The sequence below is a fragment of the Crassostrea angulata genome, chromosome 5, assembly GCF_025612915.1.
Source record: "Crassostrea angulata isolate pt1a10 chromosome 5, ASM2561291v2, whole genome shotgun sequence".
Classification (NCBI taxonomy): Eukaryota; Metazoa; Mollusca; class Bivalvia; order Ostreida; family Ostreidae; genus Magallana; species Magallana angulata.
Genome location: NC_069115.1, coordinates 16,901,378 through 16,912,466, shown reverse-complemented (window position 1 = coordinate 16,912,466; position 11,089 = coordinate 16,901,378). Strand labels below are relative to the sequence as shown.

The 11,089-nt window shown below is 35.1% G+C and overlaps 2 pseudogenes; one reads left to right on the top strand and one right to left on the bottom strand.

Annotated features, from left to right (window-relative positions):
• The first annotated feature begins 2,154 nt into the window (after nucleotides 1-2,154).
• LOC128183563 (uncharacterized) lies at nucleotides 2,155-4,363 on the top strand (annotated as a pseudogene).
• A 1,457-nt stretch (nucleotides 4,364-5,820) lies between these two features.
• On the bottom strand, nucleotides 5,821-7,342 carry LOC128185161 (dynein axonemal heavy chain 8-like; annotated as a pseudogene).
• Nucleotides 7,343-11,089: the final 3,747 nt, after the last annotated feature.

The window sequence follows — 11,089 nt, the reverse complement described above, 5'->3', positions numbered from 1 at the left end:
ATTTTGTATGAATGAATGTATGTATGAATACAAGTTTTTGTAGAAAGTTTTTTTTGTTAGTAAAATTAGTTTTTGCAAAAATGTTGTTTGATTTGTTATGGTATTTACATGGGGAAATTCAACTGATGTAAGGAAATGGAGGCAACTTTGGTACATGTATAAGCAATGTTTGAGAGCTTTTATGTGGGTGTATGAGCACAACTTCTTTTGAGTTTCAGAGCAATTCTTGCCATTGAAATAGCACATTGTAATACAGTAACTGTAAATTCCTTATTAAGGACACACGAGACATTCCTCAATTTTATATAATTTTCCTTTATTTATTATCCCTTATTTATTAACATTTAAACTTGTTACTTCCCAAAACTTCAGGGTACATTACCAGGCTTTTTTCGGAGCTAGAATATTTAGAATTTTCCATAAAATAGCATGCAAAATGCATTTTAATGCTTATAAATAGTCATATTATATATTTTCAATTGAACACTTTGTATTTTAATTTAAAAAGTATCATATAACATGAAAACATAATTATGGGATTACTTAGTGGAAATCTTCAAATTGTGGAGATGGGGAAAAAATGGAAGATATGTTGCGTCTGACCTTAAACGTGAGGAATGAATAACCGCGTAGATTTTAACATCTCACTTTTTAAGCACAGTTTGAACTATGGAATTAAACCCCCCCCCCCCAAACAAAAAAGAAAAAAAAGGTGCTAGTGATTTTATTGTACAATGTACTCGTGTAAATAAGAAATTTTACACAATTGAAATATATTCTGCTATGATGTATTCTATAAAGACTTTTTGACAGAAAGCAGCTTCAATTCAGATACCGGTAATTAAAAGAACATACCATGTCATGCACATTGTATAGTAAGAAGTACGCCTTCCGAATACACGCTAAATTGTTGATTTCCACCAAAAAATTATACGCACATACAGAAGTTGTCTTTCAAAACCAGAAACACTGTCATGTTTTCATTTAGTTAAGTTTGGATTTTGATTATTTTTTTTTTAAATACTGTAGAATAATGTTGAAGTTGTTTTACATAATTTATGCAAGAAGATAAGTTTATTTTCAGAAATATATCAAAAGTAACGCCAATTTAAAACTGACTTGGGTCCGTTTCAGTCAATGATCTAACAGTCAGGCGTTTTACACTATAGTGAATAAAAGTTAAATTGAATCTGTCAAAACTAATGTGAAAGATAAGCTTTGTATAGTAAGGCAATCTGAACCTTTAGGAAAGTATTGCGGGTCAAGTTAATAACGACAAAAATCACCATTTCAACATTTAATTTTTATTGAAATCAGTACTGCAATATAGCTTGTAAATCTTTTGACACGTAGGCAGAAAAATACATATACATTTACTTTCAAAATTTGAAAATATCGAAAATTATATGTTGGGGAGTATTTAAATCTTAATCGCAGTGTGAAAACACAACTGGACGGATTTTCACCGGTAAATCTTTAGAAAGGCTACATAATACTATGATACAATGTACTGCATACCAGTTAAAATCAATGCATAAATAATATATATGATTTGATGAAGAAATATTAGTATTCTTTAAATGTTTCATAGGACAGTTTGGTGTTCCACATACTTTTATCTACCTGTGTAAAATCTCGTTTAACCTACTCGGGGATTTTCTAAGGCTAAAAATAAAACACAAAAATCCCCAGCAATGGACGACTATAACGGGAAAGGTAAGTTTTACATTGTTGTTAAATAAGGAATAAGGAACCATTCTTTGAGTATTATGAGGTGATAATTTTGGTTGGGGCGTGATCAAATCCAATAAAGCCCGAAGGGCTTTATGATGGATTTGATCACGTCCCGACCGAAATTATCACCTCATAATATTCAAAGAATGATTCCTTATTACTTATATTTATATAACATTAACCCATCGTACGATTAAATATCTAAATTTAAGTAAGCAAACCCCGCTGGCGCCTCACTTTGGCGTCATTTGTATTATGGGTTATATAGTACAAAATACAAAATCGATTCGTAGTGTTATTACAGGCAAAGACACTGGAAATGTAAATATACAGAAATATGTACTGATTCAATTAACTGTATTTTACTGTAATGAAAACAAACATGAAACATCGTACAAAAATACTTTAATTTTCAGTAACATGGCTATTCAGAAGATATCTGAGTCGGTGTATATGGGAATGTGTCTCGAGATAGGGACCCCACAACAGGTGGCCTCCAGGAGAGATATACAGGACATTGCAGAGATGTTGGAGTACAACGAAATGTTAAATACACCGTTTACAGTGATGCTGAGTGGGAGTGAAAGAGAAGGGTTCAGATTGAGGGGATCAGACTTAGACTATATGCGTTGGCCAAATAACAACCGAGTGATCTGGGACTTCTCTCAGGTACAATTTTACAGCAAGAACAATCACTGATTCTCTGTGACAGTTCTGAGAGTCCACCAGGATTCACTTTACTATGGTTACCATTAGAAAGATCTAGTCATAGCGTGATGTCAGCTTGTGTAACGGTGAATGGAATGCTCTATATATCAAGTTCAAAGTACAGAGAAGTCACATGTTCTATTATATTCTCTGATTCTACAGCACACGGGCCATGTAGTAGTGGGATATATCATGTATATGGTGGTGAATTAGAATATGACCATGCCCATTGCTTTATCAGTGATTTCTGCCTCCGCCTGCCTCCTCATGGATAGACAGGTGTAACTCATGGCCCCCATCTCATGTTGTAAACAATATTATTAGAAATGGATGTCACTTTGTAGCAATAGGACACAAATCAAAAAATCATGCGGACAACGAATGGAGAATTTCTTTTTCTCGGGCGGAATACAAACTTGTGCATTCAATGAATCACACACAATTCTTAACATATGAATTGCTAAAACTATTCTTAAAGGAAATCATTAACAAAGGATTAAGAGATGGAGATAAACTACTGTGTTCCTATAACATGAAAACTGCTGTTTTCTGGGCGATTCAACAAAATGCTCTACCTCACTGGCATCCTAAAAATATCCTGGTCGCTTTCTGGGTCTGCTTTCAATTTCTCCTTAAATGGGTGTACGAGGAAAATTGTCCTAATTTTTTTATTCAAGAAAACAACATGTTTCTAAACAATATCTATGGTGAAGCACAAAGGACATTATTCACGCAACTGTATATATTGTATGAGAAGGGCATAACATTACTTCTACATAGTCCCTCCATCAATTCCTACATTATTAATGTTTTGTGTAATCCCAGACTCACAATCTGTACCGTTGAACACACTCTGATCTCTGAGTTTAAACTTGATGCGGATATTTTTCAAGAAATGTTTATTAATGATATAATAGGCTCAGTAGACCTACGGAGTTTCAGAAAGTATCTACATGCTGTGGAAGAGTCAACAGGTTTACCCCTGACACAGTATGGCATTGTCATGTTACAGAAACTTACAGCCACCATCCTTCAGTATACTGCGTTTATGTTACACAACTTGTACACTAACACAGGTTCTAACAAACAGTTGTATATTGTAGACAAAATGGCTTGTCACATGCTAAAAATAGCTGCTAGGTTTGGGTTTGTGTCTGACATGTTATACATTGCAATGTATTATTACAAAACATTCAGATACAGGGATGCTTTATCAGTTATAGATATAACAATGGTCAAGTAAGCACAACCATATCTGATGTATGGGAGTCATGGAGACAGAGAGAGGTATACTGAGGCTGTAGAGGGGCAATCATTATCTACGAAGATGAGACAAGCTGTAGCACAGGATATCAAACTTTACGATGATATCTTTTATATCAATGAATTAAAACCAGAACAACAGTCTTGTTATCAAAACAATGAGCTGATCTTGATTATCCCACCCCTCGTACTGTTGTGTATGTTAGTTATTGTGCTCTAGACATGTCTACACACTGAGAGCACATAGATCTTTAGATGATCTACAGGTCCTAGTCCACCATGATCAGGGACAGTTAATACCTGTACACTTAAGAGACATCTCCTGGGAGATCATGGGGATCTGTCAACAGACCACAGGGGACCTCCAAGCTGCCCTGTACTCATACCAACAGTCGCTTAGACAAAAACCATTAAATACCATACAAACCGCTACCATACAGAGAATTCAGGATCTACATTTATGAACTCACTGACAAGCCCGTATAAAAAAAAATTGCATGTCAAAATCTGACATTGTTAGTCGTATTTGTTCTGGTCATTTGTGTAAAGTGGTGTATGTAAAGGGGAGGTGTTGCACCTATAAAATCCACTTAGAATGTAAAACCAAGTAAATACGTGTATATTTATATTATTTTAGTTAAAAATTATTGGTCATTTTACTCAAAGTTGTTAACCGCAATTCCCGTTTTTACAAAAAGATTACTTGTATAATATGTTATGATTATTTCAACCTGATTAAAAATTAACAAAATTAACTAAATGAGTGTCTCATTTTTTTTAATACAGTGTTGCCCAATTCATTACAGTGTAATTTGTTATAATTTTACAAGCATTTGTCAGATGCCAATTTTGCATACATGACTTTTCCCATTTACCAGAACTAAAATCATATATGGAAGATAAAGGATACATCAGGATGAACAATGCATAATCATAATGGAATCATTGTTGTCAAAGAATAGTCTCTCCGTTGTATAGATGGCTTACCAATGATCATAGTGTAATAGAATATGAAGAATGGCCACAAGTAGACTCGAACCCAAGACTCTTCTCTCCGATTGTTTAAGTTACAAATGATGGTATGTTGTTCATGACTGTATACCATGTTGCCATTCTCAAGAGATGCATAGACATAGATTTGGTGGTGACTGAAGTATAAAGGGAACCTAGTGTAATTTCTGGCCATCAATAACAGCGTCTTCTGAACAATTATTGCTTAACTATAAAGTTTAAGAGTAAAGGCAACTGTCTTACTAATGTTATGAATTTTGAACGTATTCTTGTAATGTTGAGAATTCTATGTTTTAAAATATGGACATTAATACATTTTTGCAGACATAATTCTAAAAATAAATTGATTATCATCAGCACTGTTTGGTACCATGCATTTCGAACAAGTGAAAAAAGATGAAAGACATTGACTTGGTCAAGAGGCAAATGTATACATGTATAAAGAAGGTGGCATTTGGGTGGCACAATGACAGGACATAGTGTGTGGGAAATAAGAATTGTATATTATGGAAAAATACCTCGTAAAATGATATTTAGTGTAAAAGAACCAATTAAAAAATAACACAGATCTGCCTCTTCAACAACATTCAATTTTAATTGAAATCAGTAGCTTGTAAAACTTTTGACACATAGGCATGAAAAATACAGAAAAAATATAAATACTTTCAATATTTTAAATATATAAAATATCAACAAGGGTATAAACAAATACTTAATGCACCACTGTCAAGGAAAACCAACATTCTATAAATAAATCGTTATGCTTTAGGGAGTCTACAGTCCTCCCCATATATTTTATCACAGTGTGAAACACAACTGGACGGATTTTCACAGAAACAAAATTAATAGGCAATAGGTCCGCGAAATGGGATTTGGCTACATAATGCTATGATAATGTATTGCATACCAGTTAAAAAACATATAGATTAAAGTCACATTTAAATAATTTAAAACCATCAACAGTTTTTTTTACCAAAGATCTTGGAAAATCAGATCTATACCGGTCAATTGACCTTTAGCAAAACCACTACTAAAACAGTCACAATTTATAGAGAGAAAATTCAAAACTCTCCAGCAAAGTCACACTACATTGTTCTTTGTCATTTAATACAGCCATATAGTGGCAGTCAGTCCGCGCAGAGCCCACCTCATGGGCGGAATTCCCTCCTTCTTAATGTCTATTTCCATGATGGGGTCACGTGGGGACAATTCTGGACCCATACAAGGGACACTGGAAGGAGGGCTCCTGTAGAGCAGGTTTCTCGTTGACAGGGTAGCACTGGAGATGGAGGACGGGGAGAGGGACGTATCCCTGGCGTGAGGCCTGGTCCTGGAACTCATTGGTCGTCTTCTCGATGGAGCAGCCCCATAGGTGGATTCCGTGGATGTAAACACCCTCTGGTGGAGGTTGGAGAAGCTATTAAACAAGAAAGTTAAGTGGCTATCTATATTGATATACAAACCAGTACATTAACAAAAATTTTACTAAATACCATATAGCCAGATAGTCAGGCAACCAAAATTTTAAGAATACTTTTTACTAAATAATTTAAATCAAATATACTTACATGTACATGTCTAAAGTCTCTGAATGTGGTGTCGGTTTGGAATGTGAACTGCATGTAGTTCTTGATGGCCTCCTGCTTCAGCAAAGCTAGGAGTCCTCTAGGATTGAAGAACGCTCCTACCAAGTAGGCTGGCATTTCTACCCTATACATGTAACAATTGAAATCAAAATAATGTTAAATAGAAATACATCTTGAACTGCAGTCAAGGATGCTAATGCTAACTGTTAATGTACATGGTTCTGATTTTTTTTTCAACCCCTGCCCACACATTAAAAGTAAATAACTCTAGCCAATAAAATACCAGTAAATGTTAACACAGACGAAAGTGATATATTTATTGCTCTGTAAACTCAAAGAACTGCATATACCAGTAATCTTATAATGATTTCATCCTTATAGCAAAGTCAGTTTCAATCCCCTAGCTTGGCACAAAATGTTTTTTGAAATAATTAGTCATGATGAATTGTATTGGTCATTCCAAGCACTTGCTATAACAGTGTTTTATTATAAACAAAAGAGCAGATTTTTTACCATGCTAAGGATGTTTCCGGCGGTCCTGCAGGTCGCAGAGCCACTGGGCAGCGTCGTAGGTGTAGGGTGGTGCCGTGGTGCCGGTCTTCTACACAATATACTGGGAATCCTTAAGGTTGGTATAGGTCGTCAGCGGCAGACAGATAGTGGTCACTCAACTGGTCACCCATTGCGTTGTTCTCAACGGCGTTTTTTATTGTCTGAAAACCCAGCAGTTTGTTAACTTGTTTTGAAATACGGTAGATATTTTCATATTGTCACAACTAAACATTTAGTTATATGGTCCACTCTGAAGTTTAAAAACTTTAAGACATATTTGAATTAAAAATAATATTTAAAATTTTGATTTAAAGACTCTGTTAAAAAAAATATAAACTGACTCTGAGGGTATTTCTAACTTCTGTAAACAGTTAAGGTAGAATCTCGCACTCCTGCATGAAGAAGTCATTAAAGATCGGGTAGTCTCCTGGCAGCTTGTGGATGTGCTCCACAACATACTTGCGGAAAGACTGGAAGAATGAAATCATTTATATATATTTAGACAATTGTCAATTGTTTTCTAGATATTGAACCCAGTAGATAATACATGTTTATCTTGTTCTAAGCACTTTTATAAGTATTACACTTACTGTTATATGAATGACAGATTTTTAAATTGTTGTCATTTTCATTTTAACATTGATTCTTATTGTGAGTCCCAATCAAATTTAGGACATGGTATACATACTTCAAAATAAGGAAAAGTATTGAAAAGCAAATAAACAGGTTTAACATGTACTTTGACCCATTGTCTAATGAATACCTTGCTACTGTTGGCGATTTGGGGCGTTTTTCTCCAGCAGGTCGTTGCAGATCTGCCACAGCTCCACGTCTTTGAAGCAGATTTTGTGGGTAGCGTAGCTGGAGGTGGAAAAGACACCCTGGTCAACCACGGACGGGTTGTTACTGCTCTAACTGATCCCTGCCTGGGCCAGGCCTGGAAATTGAAAATCTTGTACTGTTAACTTTACTTTACTTTATTTTCCTTCTTTCCATGTGAGTACTTAAGTATATGTTTCCGTTGTTTTGCATAAAAATGTCAAATTGCAAGTGCTAAACTTTTTTGTGATTTCATTTACATGTAGTTTACAACTGTTAGAAAATAAAAGGCAGAACAAAATTGTACAGGGTGCATCTTGCAGTTTTATGCGTATATAATATTTCTCACATATAAGGAATCTAAACAAGAATCTATGAAACATGAGTAAGTTTACTTCAGATGCAACACAGTAGTTATTAACAATATCTTGCAGATTAATCAAATAGATGACTTAACATCGACCGGGTGGGTAATCTTGGGAAGTTGGGAACATCTTGTTAGACAGGGTTATTGTGGAGGGCATGCTGTCGAACACCTTGTTCAGCCGAGTAAACACGTACTTGTCGTCTTCAAGCTGTCTGTTAAGGAGAAACAAAAAGCATTTTATTTCATTGGTCAACTGCATTTACATCACACATTTTCTGTCAAGCTTTCATTTTTTTTTAACCGACTAATTGGGCTATTGAGTCTATGTTTCGAAATGTACCTGCCCATGTTACAACATGTGCTTCCAACATTACTTGCATTACCAAGCTCAAACCAGGGCAAGAAAATGAAGAGGATAGTGTACAGTGGGTAGTGGTGTCATCCAGCACCCACACAGAGTGACCTCCAGAGAATGGGGCGTCAATGAGGGTGGGTACCATCCAGGTCATGTGTAGGTCAGCTGCTGAGGTGGTGAACGTGTGTGATTTGTCTGTAGCTGAGAATGTAGAGTTTCCTTGTAAGCTTCACACAGAGGAGGAAAATGAGGTATGCGTGGAGCAGTCTGGTGAAGAAGTGGAGGAAAAGTGTACATATCAGAATGAATCGTGTTTCTCCAAGGATGATATGGATTTGGATGACGTGGGTATGAATAGACCAGAGGATCAACATAACTACTGTCTGATTCAGAGTGATGAAGCAAGGTTGATCAGAGGTACACATGATGGAAATATTCCTCAGGGATCTGTGACCAGTGCTACAAAGAAACGCTGTAACTCTGCAAAGTCTTCTATTTTTAAAAGTCTTGAAAATGAAGCACAATTTACCAAGCTTAAATTGTCTAAAACATTGTCAAAATCTGAAGAGAAGCTGAAACATGCTGTAAAACCTCCATGGAACAGTAATACCAAAGTGGATCATGGGAAAGCGGGAAGCGTTACACAATCCAGAATCCCAAAAGCCTGCAAGAGCAAGACAGGCAGTGAGTCTAGTTTAAACAGACACAGGATAAGTCCAAGTCTTTGGAAACAAAGACAGAAAAGATTAATAAAGAAATGGATGGCGAAGTCTGCTCTGGTGATTCTCTTCAAGAAATTGGGAATGGTAAGAAATATGATCGTGTCAATAACAAAAGTACAAGTACAATAGAAGATATCAAATCAAAGGAAATTAATCAGAAACATCAACCTGCAACTCAGAGATCGGACAGCTCAGAAAAACGAAGAAACCTAGAGCAAGCCCAGAAGGTGTTGTCTGAAATTGAGGAAGGTAGATGTCAAATGGATCAAGTGGAGAAAGCTGAAGGTGCCAAAGCAGACTCCAGTGTGCATTCCGTCCCAACAAGTGGAGGAGTGGAGAACAAAGAACCCAGTGCCGCAGACTCCACCAAAGCTCCATCCAAGTGGAAGAGCAAGAACGCAAAAAAGGGCAAAGGTCGGCAGAAGAATCGTTGGTGAAATAGTGGAGAAACATACATTTCGGTTGTTATTGTGTATTATTTATGATTTTGAACGACTTTTCAACCCTTTTTTTCAATCAGTATTATGCATTATAGATTCAGGGACAATTTTGTATGAATACAAGTTTTTGTAGAAATTTTTTTTTTGTTAGTAAAATTAGTTTTTGCAAAAATGTTGTTTGATTTTTTATGGTATTTACATGGGGAAATTCATCTGATGTGAGGAAATGAAGGCAACTTTGGTACATGTATAGGCAATGTTTGAAAGCTTTTAGGTGGGTGTATGAGCACAACTTCTTTTGAGTGTCAGAGCAATTTTTGCCATTGAAATAGCACATTGTACATGTAATACAGTAACTGTAAATTCCTTATTAAGGACACAGGAGACGTTCCTCAATTTTATATAATTTTCCTTGATATATTATCCCTTATTTATTAACATTTAAACCTGTTACTTCCCAAAACTACAGGGTACATTACCAGGCTTTTTTCGGAGCTAGAATATTTAGAATTGGCCATAAAATAACAAGCAGAATGCATTTTAATGCGTATAAATAGTCATATTATATATTTTCAATTGAACACTTTGTATTTTAATTTAAAAAGTATCATATAACATGAAAACATAATTATGGGATTACTTAGTGGAAATCTTCAAATTGTGGAGATGGGGAAAAATGGAAGATATGTCGCGTCTGACCTTTAACGTGAGGAATAAATAACCGCGTAGATTTTAACATCTCACTTTTTTAGCACAGTTTGAACTATGAAATTTAACAACCCCCCCCCCCCCCCCAAAAAAAAAGTGCTAGTGATTTTATTGTTAAAATGTACTCGTGTAAATAAGAAATTTTACACAATTGAAATATATTCTGCTATGTTGTATTCTATAAAGACTTTTTGACAGAAAGCAGCTTCAATTCAGATACCGGTAATTAAAAGAACATACCATGGCATGCACATTGTATAGTAAGAAGTACGCCTTCCGAATACACGCTAAATTGTTGGAAAAGGATTTCAACCAAAAAATTATACGCACATACAGAAGTTGTCTTTCAAAACCAGAAACACTGTCATGTTTTCATTTAGTTAAGTTTGGATTTTGATTAATTTTTTTTTAATACTGTAGAATAATGTTGAAGTTGTTTTACATAAGTTATGCAAGTAGATAAGTTTATTTTCAGAAATATATCGAAAGTAACGCCAATTTAAAACTGACTTGGGTCCGTTTCAGTTGATAATCTAACAGTCAGGCGTTTTACACTATAGTGAATAAAAGATAAATTGAATCAGTCAAAACTAATGTGAAAGATAAGCTTTGTATAGTAAGGCAATCTGAACCTCTAGGAAAGTATTGAGGGTCAAGTTAATAACGACAAAAATCACCACTTCAACAACATTTAATTTTTATTGAAATCAGTATAGCTTTTAAATCTTATGACACGTTGGCAGAAAAATACATATACGGGTACTTTATTTATTTGAAATGTAAAAAATATCAACAAGGGTGTAAACAAATACTTATGCATTACT